Source organism: Sciurus vulgaris (genome assembly GCF_902686455.1).
Source record: "Sciurus vulgaris genome assembly, chromosome: 15".
Taxonomy (NCBI): Eukaryota; Metazoa; Chordata; class Mammalia; order Rodentia; family Sciuridae; genus Sciurus; species Sciurus vulgaris.
The window spans coordinates 40,626,751-40,645,699 of NC_136476.1; the positions used below are offsets into that span (position 1 = coordinate 40,626,751).

Sequence of the window (18,949 nt, forward strand, 5' to 3'; positions counted from 1 at the left end):
ATTAGATTAACTCCCAAATATTTCATTTTATTTGAGGTTGTTGTGAATGGGTTGGACTTCCTGATTTCTTCCTTGACTGAATTGCTATTGGAGTGTAGGAATGCTATTGATTTATAGGTGTTGATTTTGTATCCTGCTACTTTGCTAAATTCATTCGTAAGCTCTAGAAGTCTTCTGGTGGAGTTTTCTGGCTATTCTATATATAAGATCATATCATCAATGCCAGGAACTTTGTAGCAGCATTTCTCATTTAATTTTTAACAAGTTTTAAAGGTAGGGATGCCTTATATTGAGAAGAGGTAATTGGGGTTCTGGTATGTGAAGTAAATTGCCTAAGTCATGGTAAAAAGGAGGTGGTAAGGAGATGCCACGTGCCTGGTGTCTCTGGTACTTGAGATCACACACTCTGAAGGGGGTTGCCATTAATTTTCAACTACTAAGTACATTAAATCCATAATCTGGTTTTCTTCATAGTAAAGCAATAGTAATTTCACAATTATCCGCTGTGGCCTCTGATCATTTGATTCCTACCCGAAATCCATTTGCATAATATGTAAGTTGATCAAAATTGAATAAGGCTAGTTGTCATATCTGAGGAACACTGCACTGATCTATGCTTAATTAGTGATATATCAGTTTATTAATTTTATATATTTTAGTCAGTCTCTATGCCTATCACTGTCTAAGCTTTTCAAAGTGAAGAAATTAAATTGACTTTTGCCAAACTCCTTCACCAAGGATAAGAAATGATCAGGTATCTTTTTCAAAGGCAGAAGCTTCTAATATTCCCCAGTACCTTGTGTCTAAGCTGTCTAAAAGCAGCTGAGTTTCTTGTATATTAATAACCTTTCTATTAATAATGTGTGGTGGCATTGGATATGCTGAGATGTATCTGGTGTTTTAGAGAACTAAAAAAGTTTCCAAAGTTATATTTAAAAAGTGTTTGGAGTTTCTCAAACATGTTATATAATTAGCAACTGAAACTACCACAGGAAGGAAATGCACATCTGTTGAGCATCTATTATTTGCCAGGCAAATTTGTAGGCACTTTACATACAATAACTTTGTAAAGCTGACATTAGCATTATAGGGATTAAAAAGCCAGAGAAGGGCTGGGGATATGGCTTAGTTGGTAGAGTGCCTGTCTCGCATGCACAAGGCCCTGGGTTCAATCCCCAGCACCACAAAAAAAAAAAAAAAAAAAAAAAAAAAAGTTAGAGAAATTAGTAATTTCTCCCCAACTATGCAGACAGCAGGACTCAGTCTAATTTGTCCTCCACTAAAAGTCTTCATTCTTTTCTTCTCCCTACTTCCATCTAGTCTGACACATCAAATATGTAGTTTCTCTCTCACTGTAAGTAATCTCTTAGCAACTCTTCTTCTCATGAGCTTCCCAAGGTTGAAGAGAGGAAACTTGAGCATTTTTCCTTTTTCCTTTTCCTTTTCTGTCTCTTGATCACATATAAATTTAATGCCTTTTTATGATGGAAAATGTCAAGCATGCACTAAGTAGAGAAAATAGTATAATGAAAAATTGGATACCTGAATCTGGCTTGAATAATTTCTTTTCTAATTTTGTGCTCTGTACTTCTCTTTTTAAGCCCTAGTTCTTACCCAGGTACAGGATGGATGTTTTTCTTCCAATAGAAAATCTTTAATGGGTTATTAGCAGGCACATTTTTAAAAGCCCAATAGGAGAGACAACAATACATTATCAAAATAAGATAAAGTAGGGATATAAATATTTCACCTTGGAAATAAATCAAAATGAGAAGAGTGTAAAGATTATGAAGATTAGGAACACGAAATTAAAAGGCCATTGGGAGCCATTCTGTCTCCATAAGTGTGTGTGTGCTAGTTCCATTCAAGGTTGGCAGGGACAATAAAAGAACATAAGCCCCAGATTGAGACAAGTGGATTACCTGACAGACACAGGTAACCTTTGCCCCCATGGAGTATCTATTCTAGGTATCATAACTCAGGTGCTCTGGGAGAAATGGAGAGTCAAGAAAGTTATGCTGTCATTTTTCAATTATCCACATAAATGCTTCGAAGCAAGGGCATGGATTACAAAATATGGAAGATAATAAAAATGATTTGTATTTGACTTTGGAATGCATTGTCATACAGGCATTTGTCTAGGGGGTGTGCCTGCTCTGGCCATTTCTTTAAAGAAGTCATCTGTTGTGATCAGACCCTGTAGGATCTGCTTGTTTGTTCTACAAAGCTTAAAAGCTTCAGCCACATCTCTCTCTATGTCTCTCTCTTTCTGTCTCTCTCTCTCATAACCTTAATGGCAGAGTTTTAAAAGGTTATGGTCCTTATTTAATATAAACACACATTTCAAATATTGACAAATTTGCAGTTAAGCAGATGAGATTCTAAGAGTTAAATTGGGAAATTCTAAAACAATTTTGTTAATAGACTTGAAAGCCCTTGTCAAATTCATCTTCAGATACAATCACTGAAGATTTTAGGGCACCATAACCCTTCTGTCCCATTTTTTCTTTGTCAACAGGAGTCCTAGTTTTATCAGCTGCTCAGATCCAGTTTTCATATGACAAGTCTATATTTTCCCCTGATCTGTTTTCTGGCCCCTCCCTCCTGGGATTAGGAAGATTTTTTTGTTTTTTTGTGTGTGTTTTTTTGTGTGTGAGTGAAGCTGTAATACTGGGGTGAGATAGCATGAATAAGGCAGGAAGGGCTAGTCAGAATGGCTCTTGTGCCAAGATCAGGGAGGAGGTGGCAAAGGAGTTGGTAAATGGTGGTAGAGAGGAGAGGATGGGTGGCTAGTGAATTAGGCAGATAAACACAGTGGGGGAGATTCTTGTATTAAAAAGAGATTGGACAAGGGAAACAACAAAAATACCCACTCTCAATACGTTTCACTTTAGAAGATGGTTTATTGCCTTCTTTTTTTTTTTTTTTTAACTTGCAAAGATTATTATTATTTTTTTATTGTAAACAAATGGGATACATGTTGTTTCTCTGTTTGTACATGGTGTAAAGGCATACCATTTGTGTAATCATAAATTTACATAGAGTAATGTTGTTTGATTCATTCTGTTATTTTTTCCCTTCCCCCACCCCTCCCACCCCTCTTTACCCTCTATACAGTCCTTCCTTCCTCCATACTTGCCCCCCTCCCTGACCCTAACTCTAACACTAACACTAACCCTTCCCTCCCCCCCATTATGTGTCATCCTCCACTTATTAGCGATATCATTCGTCCTTTGGCTTTTTGAGATTGGAATAGTAACAATAGTCTCAAAAAAATGAATGGAGAACTATACAATTTATAAATTCTGAGATTCCTATGTCTCAGATAGATTAGAATTGGATTTGAACTTCCTTTCCTGATGCTGTTATTTGAGAAATTATTTTCCTGTTAAGTTTTTCTTTCTAAACACCCAAGACTGATTGAGGGGAGTGAACCCCACCTATGCTTTTGATTTTGGTGAATAATAGTTATTGCCATATCTTAATAATCAGAAGTTCTCCTTTCTTGAAATCTTATTTGAAAGCTCATTCGGTAGGCATATAAAGGTGGTAACCTTGAAAGTATGAAGGTGTCCTCTGTAGTTAATCCTGTGATATTTTATAATTTAACTTGAGTCAACACATTTGATAAAAGGTTTTATCCACTATGGTTTTATTGGAATAGATAACTTATCTTTTTTAAAAGTACACTTCATCTTGGTACCAGGTGAGACACCAAAGTAAAACATGATACTTAAAAATATTTTAGATAGGAAAGAATAAAGTTTTCATACAGTTACCATCACATATACTTGTATTTAGGGTATTTAGAGTTGACTCATATTTTGAAATATGCTCTAAAATGTCAAAACTATTGCATTTAAAAATAACTTTATCAAACTCTTTAATAATACCTGTTAATCTTTAAAATCTTGATCTAGTCCACTGGGATTCCACTGGGGACAAATTAATCTGTTTTTCATTATTAAGCCTTCTTTTTATATGAATTATTTTCATATTTAATTGTCATATAAAACATTTTACTTCAAAGAAAAAATTCTGTGAATTTATAGCACTTTTAGAATTTAAGGACCTGTTTCCTATTTTAAGACAGAAAAACATTGATTATGAATAAAAAAATGCTGTGTTGAAAAGAAAACTAAGGATCCTGATGTTTCTCTGCCAGATAGTACAAAAAACTAAAAATACCACAGGAATTTTTCAACATTATTAACCTCTTGACAATGTGTGGGTTGTATAAAGGACAAATGAATGTTTTGAGGGGCTGAGAATGCCAATTTTAACAGACTATCCAATCACTGTGGACAAATATTTGTTTTTCTGGGGATTATTTGATTTTTATCAAAGCAAATTGAATTGGAAACATAGCATATATTAAGTCATTGGTACTTATTGTCTAATTCTTTTTCCCATAGAAGTTTCTCTGTGCTAAAAGAGCACTAAGTCATCAGTTAGACATACCATGTAATGATCCTTATCATATCCAAACAAAATAAAAGCCTTTTAAGAAGCTACTTCACAAGACAACTGCATAGCTTTCCTCACAGGAGCTTGTTAAACAAATAGTGATTATTAAAGAGATTGGGTCAATCTCTTACACCAGTTTAACGAGAACAATTCCAAGATGTCTAGCCCATTCCACATTCCATGTGACTAGCTATGGTATCCAGAGCATGGAAAACATTCAGGCAACTCACAGTGGCTTCTCTTAAATGCTTTATAGATACTGGCATTTAAGGAAAGTAATAGAATTAGGTTAACAAGAGGAGGATATTCAAGGCATACCTACTATCATAGACCATTTCTCTGAATGGTCCAATTTGTATCTACAAGTGGTTTAAAAGTTCCCAAAGCTGAAACCTTGCAGGTTTAGTGCCTATCTGCATTGAAGTTGGCAAATGCCTAAATCCTAATTATTGACATGGAGATTGATGGTATTCTTGGGGCAGATGCCCCTGCAGTCTTGCACAAGCTGCCAAGAGGCTACCACAAATGGCAGTGATTAGCTTTAGACATGTGTTCATGTCTAAAGCACCCTTCTGTGCTTTAGTCATGCCAGGATAGGTGTGGAGAGAGAAGAAGGATTCAGAGTAGGAAGAGAGGATAAGAGACAGGAAGGACAGAATTTGAGACAAATAAGGATTTTCAGAGGTTTGTGGTCAATTCTGTAGTTGTTAACTAAGGGCAATAGGAGCAAAAGCTATTATAGTATTCAGTACACAAGAGGTCAAGTTCAGGAAGAGTCAAGGAGGAGGCCAGTTGATATTCTAGGTCCTTATTTTATATAAACAAAATCTGGAAATCAGAACTTTGGAGCTAAGTCAAGAACCCAAGATAAGAGACTTTAGAATAAAGTGTCAGTAATCCAGGCAAGGGGCCCATGCACCAGCACTACCAGTGACCCAGGTCAGAATTTCTATATTTCCTGCTTTGTGACCAAACTTGGGAAGATTTTTAGAAGGCCTGAATTAACAGATCTTTTTAAAACTCAATTTATATTTATTAGACATGTATTACGTGCTGGCATTGCATTAGTGAACTAGCTTTACTGGTATGTTTTTATAAATGAGATAGGCAATAAACCATAGAGAAGTGAACAAATAACTCCAAAGGGAAAGAAACAGGATGATGAGTCTCAGATATGGTGATGTTTTAGACAAGATGGTCAGTAAATCCACTCCGAAGACATCATGTATAAGAAATGAAAAATTAGATTTGAGAATGAGCAGGTATTTGAGGAGCTGAAGGAATCTCTGCTCCTTATTATTAGGGAGCATAATTGGAAATTACTGGAGATGAGAAAGGCCTAGGTCTTGCTTTAAGGCTCACAAAGAACTGGGGTTGGAGATATCGACACAGGAGAATGGAACGAGAGTGAGGATAGGTGGCAGGAGCCAGATCATACAGTTGGAGGGGAAAAGCCACTTGGCTGGTGTAAGGGGTGGGCCAATTAATCTGTTCTAAGAAGAGATATGAACTAATTCTTTGTTTTTATAGTTGCAAACTGGAAAACAGATTTCAGGGACTGAAAATTCTGGTAAGCAGTCCATACTTTGTAAAGAGTCTGCTAAGGAAACATCTAAAACAGTAGATGGAAACATAAGTCAGACCATTTGTGCTAAATTGTAGTGTATAAATTAGTTTCTGAAGGTCCCAGATTAAAAAGCAGCTTCAAGGCCAGACAAGGCAGTCCAAGAGAGTGGTGGTAGTAGCTAGAGGGTTTTTCCTTTGGGTGATGAAATGGTTCTGCAATGGGTAGGGGAACAGGGTAGTGAGTCACCCAGTGTGGGCTGGTTTAAGACAGAGCACTGCGTGGGTGAGCCTGGGAGGTACTTGAAGAGCAAGACAGAAGAAACAAAACGCCATCCTTCTTAAGATTTCCTTTTTTCCAGAGTGAGCAAAGTCATACATTCCCTGAGGTCTTTAATTGGTTAATACTATGTCATACTTTTCCTTTGAATATTTTTAAAGTAAACATGAAAATTTGTTACCAGTAATAACCAAACAATAATAGCAATATCTTGACCCCTATTATGGGTTGAATTGTGTCCTCCGAAAAGATCCACTGAAGTTCTAATTTCTAGTGTGTCAGAATGTGATTTTATTTGGCAAAGGGACCATTACTGATGCCATTAGTTAAATTATGATGAGATCATACTGGAGTTGCATGAGCATGAGCCCTTAATCCAAATGACTGGTATCCTGACGAGAAAAGGAAATTTGGAAACAGAATCACACGTAGTGGAAAGATGGTCAAGTGGAGACTCAGAGACACAGGAGAATGCCACGTGAAGAAGGAGGCTGAGATTCAAGTGACGCATGCATAACCCAAGGAATGCCAAGGACTGACAGGCATCATGTGAGGTTAAGAAGGACCCATGTAAGAGATTCCCCCTCAGAGGCAAACCCTGCTAGCAACTTTATTTACCCTAGACCTTTACTCTCCAGAACAGTGTGACAATAAATTTCTATTCTCTTAAGTCACCCAATTTGTGGTACAGCAGCCCTAGAAAACTAAACCATTCCTTCCTAGTCCTCTGGCCTTTTTATTTTCCACAATTTCTTTTCCTTCATACACCATGGTCCATGAAAACCAAATGATTTTCTTATCGCTTGTGCTCTTCCTGTCCAGAATTCCCTGCTTTTTCTCTTTTTGTCAGCTTTCTGTTTTAAAATGATTTTTTTGATCATGAAATTTTTAAAGCATATACAAATAATAACATATCAGACAGCAGTTCTTCCAACATTTGGATTCATTAGATGACTACTTTTTGCCATATCTACTTCAAATCTCTTCTTTTTACTCTAAAATGCAAATATTACTGATAAAGCTAAAGCCTCCTCTCTCCCTACCATCTTTCACTCCAATTTTCATCCCTAATTCTTACTTATTTTTAAAGGAGCACCCTGAACATCACTTTGGTTGTAAACCTTTCCTGATATCACCCAAGATGAATTAATTCTTACCTCTTCCCAAATATTTTATACTATATACTTACAGCAAATAAGCTTATAGCAATGATCATATTCTCCTTCAATTATAGTCTCCATAAGAAAATGAAATGGCTGGGTATGGTGGCACATGTCGATAATACCAGTAGCTCAGGAGGCTAAGGCAGGAGGAGCACAAGTTCAAAGCTAGCCTCAGGAACTGCGTGAGGCCCTAAGCAACTTAAAGTTAGACCTGTCTTAAAATTAAAAAAAAAAAAAGGACTGGGAATGTAGCTCAGTGCTTAAGTGCCCCTGGGAAGATAAAAAAAGGGAAGAAAATGACTTGGTCATTTTCAATTATTATCTGTTGCCTATGCAATGCCTAACTCTTGGTCAAACTGAATTTTAATTTAATAAAGTTGATATGAAAAATATTTGACCCCCCATAAGAGCCTTGACACAGACAGGACTAGAATTTTTATTTTTTATAAAATAAAAGCTAAAGCTTTATGGAATTCACTTGTTTAAAGTGGCAACTTATTTTCCCACAATTCTTTCTTCCCTGTTCCTTCTCACCATGGTATACTGTTAGCAGTCTATTTCCCTGCCTTCCTGATCTTGGCCGTGATGATCATGTGTTTTTTTTTTTTTTTTTAGGCCATGGAACATTAAGCAGGAGTGAAGTCATGCCAGTTCTAGACTGAAGCTTTAAGAAGCCTGTGTGTTTCTGTCCTCTTCTTTGAGCTCCTATCATTCATGAAAACACAACCTGAGCAGCTGCTGGTTCCAGAACGAATTTCACAATGTAGATTCAACTTGAATCCAAACTGAAGATTGAGTGTTGCCAAGACTAGTAGAGGCACAGCAAACCTACAGATTTTTAAACAGAATAAATGCTTGTCGATGACAGTTACTGAGATTTGAGGTGATAGTAAGGTAGCATTATCACTGTAGAAATCTCACCAAGACACCTAACTAGTTGATGAAAGAGCCAGAATTAGGACGTAATTGTCTGACTGGTAATCCAAAGTCTTTCAACTAAACTATTCTGCACATTCAACGAATATTTAATATATATGTACTATGGACAATAGAGTATAACACAAACCAAACCATGGACTCTGCCCCTAGAGAGAACATATTTCTAGTGAGGGAAACAGACCAAACAAATAAATTTAAGTCACAGAAAATGACAACTTCTTATAATAGCACAAATGTCCTTCTGAGTGATAGAAATGGGTGGGAAGAAGGAAAGAAGATGACCACTTTAAGGTGAGGGGATTGGGGTTTCTGGAGTGATAGAAAAACTAAGCAAATGCTTCAAGAAAGAGGTAAATCTTTCCCTCCCTGGGATACTCTTGGATAATAGCTTTGGTTTTCTTTATTTTTGTATTATCAGCCCAACTCTGTGCCTTGCTAGCTAGTTGTCCTTGGTTTGCATCCTACATATTCAGAAAGCTATTGGGTGGTTTTGTAAGTTCCTAGAGTAAGACTGAAAAAGGCTCATTTTCCTTTGTCCAAAGGGAGTAATTATATACACACCAGAACAACACACTTAAGCCCTAGGCTGTGAACAAAATCTGATTTCTTTCAGGTGAGAGGCATTTTGTATATGGAAAGTTCAGAGAAAAATGTGACTTTAGCAATACTGTAGGGAGCTGTGGTCAGCACTGAGCTGATAAAGGCTTTTGTTTCCCATGTTTTGATTGGCTGGGTGAGAGGCCTGAGCCGCTCACACACCCATCTGCATCCCTATTAGTGGGACTGAAAAGTGCTGACACAGGTTGCAGGCCAGTCCCTGTGGCTTGCCAGGGTAAACTTGTGTAATGCGCTGTACATCCCCCCTAACAACAGTGGTTCTTTTGTCACTTAAACAGAGGCTGTTAAGACCATGAGTCATTAAAAAGAGCTTTAGAAAAGCAGGCAAAATTTTCCATAACCATGTCTTTAGGTGATCTTCATAAAGTGTCAGAAGTTCTGAAAGAAGTGAAGCAGTTCACTAATAACTAATGATAGAGTAGAATCAAAATCTGAATTAATTAGAAAAAAGGAATATTCAAAGTATAATTTCTAATGTTAAAATAAGTCCATTTTTATGGAGAATTGGGTGAAAGCCAATTGAACTATTTTTAAGAATATTTTTCTCTATAGATAGACACAATACCTGTTTTGTGTATTTAGTTATTTATTGTGGTGCTTACTCATGCAAGGCAAACCACTCTACCATGGAGCCACAACCCCAGTCCCTGAACTATTTTTTTAAATCTACATGATTATCACAAGTAAGGATGCTTTCAAATCTTAAGTTGTGCTGGGAAGCTGTAGCTTACTGATAAAAGCACAAATCAAGGAAACTGGTTTTAGAATTCCTTCTTCTTCTCCTCCTCTCCCTCCTCCCCCTCCCCTTTCTCCCACCCTCCTCCTCTTTTTTTTTTTTTCTTCTCCTCCTTCTTCTGAGACAGGGTCTGGGCATGTTACTCCTTCTGGCCTCAAACTCCAGGGCTTAAGCAATCCTCCTGCTTTGGTCTCCCAAGTAGCTGGGATTATAGGCATGTGCCACTGCATCCAGCTTCTATTTTTTAATACATAAAAAAATTGCAAACAGAATGATTGGGAAAATTATTCCACTCTTTACAGAAAAAGCTAGTTATCATTTTAATGCTGTTTCTGCTAGCATTTTTTCCACAAACACTTCTTATGTAGTTGAGGGCCTACAGTGTATGTAACTGTTTCGAGCATTTTCTTTCACTTTTGTTATTCTTTCCTCGGTGGTTAGAAAAAAATGGTTCAGAAGCCAAATCTGGCCTACAGCTTGTTTGTTGAAACCAGTCCCACTTACTTATTTACGTACAACAGCACAAGTGGTTGCAACAAAGCCTGTGTGGCCCCACAAGCCTAAAATATTTACTTTTGGGCCCTTTACACAAATAGGTTGTCAAATTCTAGGATAAATTATTAGAGTCGCATGTGAACAACATTTTTAAGGATCTTGTAAAGATATATTAAAAGTTTATGTGTCTATTGATACTTTCATCAGCATCATTTGATAAAACTATCTACATATTTTATTGCCTATAATCAGATATATGTGCATGTATATAAAACAACTATATGTATATGATAACCATAAATACGTATATATATAGATCACATGTATAATTTTACAATTTAATAGACATAGAATAGTCCTATATTACTTTGTTTTGATTTTTATTTAGTTCTTTGAGTAGCAGTTAGACAAAACAATTCTACAATTCTGGGTTTGTTCTTTTCTCAATTGCCTTCATATGTTCTTGGCCATAATTAAATAGTGATTTTTTAAAAATTAAATTTGTAAGGGCTCTATATAGATTCAGAACATTAACTCTTATTCTTTGTTTTTACTTTGAATATGTTTTCTCGGGCCTTTTTGTTTCTTTTTTTGCCTTTTAATTTGGGAAGTTTTTTGAAACTTGAAAATTGTGGTTTTTTTTTTTTTTTTTTGCGGTGCTGGGGATAGAACCCAGGGCCTTGTGTTTGCAAGGCAAGCACTCTACCGACTGAGCTATCTCCCCAGCCTTTGAAAATTGTTTTTTAAAATTTTCTTCTTTTTTTATTAGAGTATTATAGTTAGACATAGTAGTGGGTTCATTTTGACAAAATTATACATGTGTGGAATTTGATATGCTTCCTTTCAGTTCCTGTTCTCCCCCTTGCCCTGTCACTCTCCCTCTCTCCTCCCTCTCTCTTTTCTCCTTCCTCTACTGTACTGATCTTTTCTTTATTGATGGATTGATTGATTGATTATACCAGGGATTGAACCCAGTGGCTCTCCATCAGTGACATCACTGAGCCACATCCCAGGCCTTTTTATTTATTTTTTATTTTTATTTGAGACAGGGTCTCACTATGTTGTGTAGGGACTAGCTAAATTGCTGAGACTGGCCTCGAGTCTGTGATCCTCCTGCCTCAGCCTCCAGAGTAGCTGGGATTACAGGTGTTTGCCACCCCACCCAACTTATTTGTTTTTGATGGTGTTTTCTACATATGCTTAAAAGTGAAATTCCCTGGAAACTGTTTAATCCATATAAAATCTCCTCTGATTTCTTTCAAAGCTAAGTTTGATAAGTGAATGATGATATATAATGAGGTGGGGGCGAGAGAAGAATGAAGGAACTTTAGATTACGTAGAGGAAAATGAGATGGGGAGGGGTATGAAAATGGTGGAATGAGACAGAAATCATTACCCTATGTACTTGTATGATTACATGAATGGTATGAATCTATATCGTGCACAACCATAGAAATGAAAAGATGTCCCTATTTGTGTACAATGAATCAAAATGCAGTCTGTAAAAATAAAAAAAAGTAATTAAAAAAGAAATTAATCTAAAATACTATGTTTAGGAACTATGTTATTTTTAATTTTCAAGTGTATAAGGATTGATATTTTATCAAATACCTATTCAATGTGTACTGATTTTTTAAAGTATGCTTTATTTTTTGTAACTATTTTGAATTTACAGGAAAAAATTGAGAATATACTAGTTTCCATATATATCGCACCCAGTTACTTGTATTATTAACATCTTTCATTAGGTTTGTATATTCATTACAATTAATTAACCAATACTGATAACTTACCATTAACTAAGGTCTATATTCTGCAGGAATTTCCTTAGCTTTTGTCTGCAATACTTTTTTCTGTCCCTCTTGGACACCACATTACATTTAGTTCTCATGTCTTCTTAAGTTCTTTGAGGCTTGTGACAATTTCCCAGACTTCCTTTTTTTTGATCATTTTTATAGTTTTAAGGAATATTGGTCAGGCATTGTGTGGAACATCTACCTATTAGCCTCGGTCTGGTACATTTCTCATGGCTGTACTAGGGTGATGAGTAATTGGGAGAATGACCATTGAGGTGAAGTACCATTTTCATCACATCATATCAAGGGAACATGCTGTCAATATTGATGTTGATGTTGACCTTGGGCACTGACTGAGGAAGTGTTAGTCAGAAGACTTGTGTTCACTCTTTTTATTTATTTATGCAATAATTTATTTATGTTAATATTATTTATTTTATAATTTGGGTTATAATACGATACTTTATTTTAAAGTCAGATGTTATGGTTTTGGCCTTTGGGAGCTCTTTCAGTTGACTCCTGTGTCCTTCTGCTATCCCTCTGGGACTATAGGGTTTGGGTTGTGTTTCTTTTCTTTTCTTTTCTTTTTTCTCTTTCTTTCTTCTCTTTTTCTTTTCTTTCTTTCTTTTTTTTTTTTTTTTTTTGGTACTGGGGATTGAACTGAGGGGTGCTTAACCACTGAGCAACATCCCCAGCCCTTTTTACATTTTTTAAAAATTTTGAGACAGAGTCTCAAGTTGTTTAGGGTCTTGCTAAGTGGCTGAGGTTGGTTTCAAACTTTCAATCCTCTTTCCACAGCTGGGATTATAGGCACGGCCACCATGCCTGGCTGGTGTGTGTGAGTATGTGTGTGCATGCATTGTGTTTCTTTAAAACCTTTTTCCCCCCCATTTAAGACACTATAAGTGACTTCTGGCTCATCTTGCATTTTTCCTGGCCTAGTCCTAGAATCGGCATTTCTCTTTTTTTGGTAAAAAACAAGATCTGAACACTAAGCGTGTTTATTGTTACTAGAATACAGTTGTTTGTAGGCCTTCTCATCTGACCAAACAAGGAAACATGCGTATGCTAAGCTGTTGCTGTGTGTGTGTATTCACACACACACCTCTATATGCAACCATCTGTGTCAATATTGAGCTAAACCTGAGTTCATCCTGATGTCCCTTGACCCTCGTCTCATTTTAGCCTTGTTCTCTGGCTTATTTGTAAACTTTCACTCTCATCGTGGGAACCTTGCTCCTGCCACTTGTCAGTTCGCGATACATGTAAAACAGGATCAGCCCTGTGGTAACAACTTTATCATCGGGAGTACAGTGCTTACATGTAGCTCCTTTTACTTTTAGTCTCAGAGACTCAACTTGATTCAGAGTTATTTAGTGCTGTTTACTGATTTTAGGTTCTATTTTATTGCATTTTACATCAGGTTTACATCCTGTCCCCAGTTGTCAGTCCTGATGCTGACACAGTGACAAAGGGAACAGGTGGTATATATGAGAGATTTCAAATTCCTTGAGATCATAAGATGTATGTTATGTGCATATATTTAAAACAAAACCTTTATCAATCAGAAAAACTAATAATTACATTGCCATTAGCAAATAATGTAAAAAAGGTTTATGTAGAATTATTACACCTTCCAAGGTACATGAAGAAGAAAGTTGGATGGCAACTGTGGGCATAATAATAAAGCATTTCTCTCTCTTTAAATTTGCTGCTTGCCTGTTCTCAGCAAAATAAATAACTTCTGTACCATTAGCTTTCAGCTGTGCTTGCTCTTGGGAACAAATATTGCATTGCAAATGTAAAGGTATATGTGGGATTTTGTTTCAAAATTCAGGTAATGCACATATAAAAGAAGAGATAATATCACAAATATCTCGCGATAACTTACCTCCTGAAATGCTCCACAGGACTCAGGCCAAAAGTGGAGCATCCTGTCTTCCTTGGGGAGTCCTCACACTAAGAAGGCTGATGGGAAGGAGTTTGAGCACAGGTGATTCTGAGATAGCACAGTTCAAATGAGACTCCCTGATCCCCTGCTCCACTTCTTGCCCTCTTTACTCCTTATCTTTCTTCTTGCCTCAGTTTACTGGCTACTTTTCTTGGATGAGTGTCTATTTGATTATTTAGAAGTGACATGCCATCTTCTTTATCAAGTTCATAAATTATTAGTTATGTATCTCCATTAAAATAGTTGCTATCTTAACTAAAAACATTTTGGTGCTTAAATTTATGCTATACAATGGCTGAAAACACTTTTTAAACAAAATGAAGAAACCAATAAGCAAAAAATATCTTCAGTTCTTTGCATACACACAACAATGACTCACACTGCTGCCATATTATTTTTGAGTCACAAAGCACACACAGAGCTTGGCATATATTAGAATAAGAAGGAACTCATTGTGGATTGGCTTAATAAACACAGGTATGAGTGAATGATATCTTCCTCAGCACTATTAGGCAGCACATGCAGTATCTTTCTATTTTAGTCATATTTTTTGTTGCTGCAATCAAAAGATCTGAAAAGAACAATTTGAGAAGGAAAAGTTTATTTGGAAGCTCACGGTTTCAGAGGTCTCAGTCCATCCATGGCTAATTTCATTTTTGTGTGTCGAATATGAGGGAGAACATCAAGGCAGAAGGGCATGCTAGAGGAAAGCAACTCAGTACATGACAAATCAGAAAGGAGGGAGAGACATTTCTCATCAAGGACAAAATATATACTCCAATGACCCATCTACCCTAGCCACACCCTACCTGCCTACAGTTACCGCTCAGTTAATCCCTATCAGAGAATTAATGCACTGATTAAGTTAAAACTCTCATAATCCATCGTTTCACCTCTAAACTTTCTTTTATTGCTTCACACATGAGCTTTTGGGGGACACCTCATATTGAAACCAAAACACCTTCCCTCTTTAACAATAAAAAGGTTGAAGCTCAGAAAGATTAAGTGAATTATTTGAAGTTAAAATATTAATTGTTTAAGTCTGAACACAGATCTAGGCCTAATCACGAGAAGGGTATGAACCATGTCCATGTTACTAATGATGGTATCAACACACATGCACTGTGGTACATAACAGTTTCTCATTAAATCCTACTGAAAAAAAGAAAAACCAAAAGGGAAATACAGGGAATTTGGAGGAATAAAAATTCTACAAAAGAGAAGAAAGGTATATGTATATTTATTCAATAAGTGTTCAAATAAAAGCTAAAGAGATGTGGAGACTAGCATGAAGACATATCAGAAGTGAGAAACTGAAATTATAGGATTTTATAGATTTGCTTCCAACTTACAACACTATTGTGTGCAGGGATAGACTGGCGCTTTCAGCACTTTAGTGTCATTTGGTTTGCTCTTTCAGAGTCCTTTCCAGATATTACTTTTTATTTCCCTTTATGTCATTAAAAAACATCTTTTTCAAGTGTACACTACATTTTTCTAGACCTAAGAGACAGGTTGGGGTTTTTTTGCATACATGTGTCCCTACGGAGGAAGTTCTACTTCTTTTTAAATTTGAAGGTCTTCATTTCCTTCCCTAATTTTTGAAGCTAATATTGACTAACATCTTCTTCTGAAACATAAAGTCACAAAAATAATCATCCAAAAAAGTGAAACTGAAAATTACATAATTTATCCACCCACAGTTAACACATGAATTAATTGATCGATCAATTGATTTCTATGCATGTACTGTGACTGACCTTATGAATCATGCATTGGCCTAAGTTTGAAACCACACTGATTCAATCAACAAATTCCATACCACCTACAAATTGTCAGGATTGGCTAACTTTTTGACACTTTGTTTTTGCAATATTTTTGGGCAAATTTTCAAAGTGAAGCTTTTCTCAATTTTCGTCTATTGATTCAATATCAGAAATATTTATTACATCATTCCTTCGCTCATCTCAACCTGATTTACCTTAGTGCTCCATCAGCTCTAGGTGAAATCTCCAAAATGATCTTCTGTACTTTACTACCCCAGTTTCTGTCTTTGCAAAATACAAACATAATTAGGTTGCTACTTTGTTTAAAAGTCTTTAATACTTGCTTATGTTTTACCAACTTAAGTCCAAACTCCTGGAGGAGTTCAAACAGGTTGAATCAGAGTCTGTGTTGCCCTGACTTACACCTTTAGGGCCTGACTTCAGATTCCAGCCTGCATGCAAATGGTCATTCGGGGTTCGTCTCATACTGCAACAGAATCTTCTCAGGTGAACACCATGTCCTGTTCACTTTTTACCTCAGGGCTTCTCCAATACTACAACTAGGAGTGAGATTCTACTTACTAAGCTTATACATGGAGTCCTAAAATTTATGGAAGTAAACTGCAGCAGTCCTCAATAAATGAGGGATGGAATCTTAGGGATTAATGCTTTCCCAAGTTGTTCTAGCACACAGCTCTGAGATACATTCTGTATGTTCCTTATATACCAGAGTTAAGCTGCAGCGTCCCAAGGATGTAATTTAAAAATGCACCTCTGTGTAGGCTTTTCCCCTCTTCCATTCCTGTTGTGATCTCTAGGGTCATCTCCTTGACCAAGGCCTTGTTTTCTGGTAGAATCCAAGCTAAGACTTACAGTGCTATACTCTCACTGGAAGTGATTTAGGTTGAGGAGATGAGATGTTAGAAATTAAAACTCTGGGCAACTGCAGATAGCTAAAGCACTGGCAAAATATGGCTTAAGCATGTACTTCTCAAAAGAAGTACAAATGGCCAATACATCTGTGAAAAAATGCTCAATATCATTAGCCATCAGGGAAATGCAGATCAAAACTACAGTGAGACACCGTCTTACTCCATTTAGAAAGGCTATTATAAAAAAACCAATAACAATGAAACCATAACCAAAACCAAGTACTGGCGAGTATGTGGAGAAAAAGGAACTCTTATAACACTGTTGCTGAGAATGCAAATTAGTACAACCACTAGAGAAAATGGTTTGGAGGTCCTTCGACAAACTAAAAATACAACTACCATATGATGTGGTTCTACCACTCCTGGGTATACATCCCAAAGGAATAATGTCAGCATACAAAAGAGATGTCTGCATGCCCACGGTTATTGTGGCACTATTCACAATAGCTAGGATATGAAATCAGTCTGGGTGCCCATTCACAGATGAATGGATAAAGAAAATATGGTATGTATTCAGAATAGAGCATTACTCAGCTATGAAAAGAGTGAAATTCTATAATTGGCAACAAAAATGAATGGCACTGGAAGATAATATGATAAGCAAATAAGCCAGACACAGAAAAACAGCTATAATATGTTCTCTCTTATATGTGAAAACTGAAAGAAAAAAAAAAAAGACTTGAAAACAGAAGGGTGACTACTGGGCCTGGGAAGGGTGTCAGGAGCAGAGTGAGGGTAGGATAAGGGGGGGTGAATCTGATCACCGCATGCTATATAGAAACATTGCAATGAATTCCATTAACTTATATAATTAATATGTATTAATAATAAATCATCATGAGAATTACAGAAATTAGAGCCTTACAAGAGCAAGGTAACCATGGGCTCAGGTGGAAGGTCTGAGTTGGCCCATTAGGTAAGAAATTCAGACAAGTAGACACTGGCTGAGTGTAAGGCAAATCTAATATGGGCGGTGGAAAAAGGAATTGATAAATATGAAATATAACTTCAGGACCAGTTGTAGAATTGAAGATATATCTTTCTCTATTAATATTTGTCTATAGTCACCTGTAGAGATTGTGGCTGACCACCATCTTGAAGACTTAGAGGTATATGGGGTTTACTGTAGGGCACAGGGACAGCTGAGTGGTACAGAGCATGGATAGTTTGTTTTTGGCTTCCTGACTCATATCCTCTTGGCCTCATCTCTGATTACAGAATAGAAGCAGTGGGTAGTTTGGTTTGCGTCATGCTGATATTTTTCCTTGAGCACTAGATGTTTTGTAATTTTGCCTTCTAGTTTTTCCAGTGCAATAATTGCTATGGGGATGCCCTCGGCTCAAATGGGCATGGCCATTCTGGAAGTATACCAGAGCTTCCATCTGAAGGCAATCCTAAACTAATAAGGGATGTATTGTTGATGGACAAAAATGGTCAACTCTCAGGTAAGCAATTTTAAAAGGCAGTCCACCTACACTGTAGAAGATTCCAGACTTTACTGCAGGTCGTCTACAATGGTGATGTTGATAATGCATTTATGTATTTGCTTTTCCACTTCCCTCACTCCTCTCAGTCTCTCACTCTTCCTCCCCCTTTATAAAGTTTTTTCCCTCGGGTTCTGCTTTTGGGAAAGCTCAAGCTAAAACAAAAGACCTTAACTCCCAACAGCCTTCTATTTTCTGTTCTCTATTTGTGCTGCTTCTCCTTGCTGCTTCCTCAATATGTGCTGAGTAAATAAATCGAGAAATAGAAAGATGGGACTTTCAACAAATAATTCAGTAGAATTTCCAGAAAGTTTTATGCTACCAAATTGAAAAGGTCCATTTAGGGCAGGCCTAAAATGGCTGTAGATAGACTCCCTTGTTGAGGCCCAAAATGGCTGTAGATAGACTCCCTTGTTGAGGCCCAAAATGGCTGTAGATAGACTCCCTTGTTGAGGCCCAAAATGGCTGTAGATAGACTCCCTTGTTGAGGCCCAAAATGGCTGTAGATAGATTCCCTTGTTGAGGCCCAAAATGGCTGTAGATAGACTCCCTTGTTGAAGTTTCTAGTGGGCTATGTTTTTAATGGGTCCTCGAGGTCATAAATAGTTGCTTGTGAGCATGTCCCTTCTTATGTAACCTGTTGGCAATATACTTTCTCTGTCTAGCCTACATATAAAAAGGACTATGGAAAAGACTCAGGGGGCTAAATGGAACTGACTGGGGGCTGAAGCTGGAGCTGGGGGCTGGCTATGGGTTACT

The 18,949-nt window shown here is 36.9% G+C and overlaps 1 long non-coding RNA gene across 3 annotated transcripts in view; it reads left to right on the forward strand.

The window, feature by feature from the left end:
• The first annotated feature begins 3,264 nt into the window (after positions 1–3,264).
• Positions 3,265–18,949, forward strand: part of LOC306645128 — a 29,945-nt gene continuing 14,260 nt past the window's right edge. For 2 of the 3 annotated variants that reach the window (XR_013759542.1, XR_013759544.1), the window contains exon 1: positions 3,265–8,703. This is a non-coding gene — a long non-coding RNA (uncharacterized lncRNA). The remainder of the gene's footprint in view (positions 8,704–18,949) is intronic. The other variant, XR_013759543.1, reaches the window with a different exon arrangement.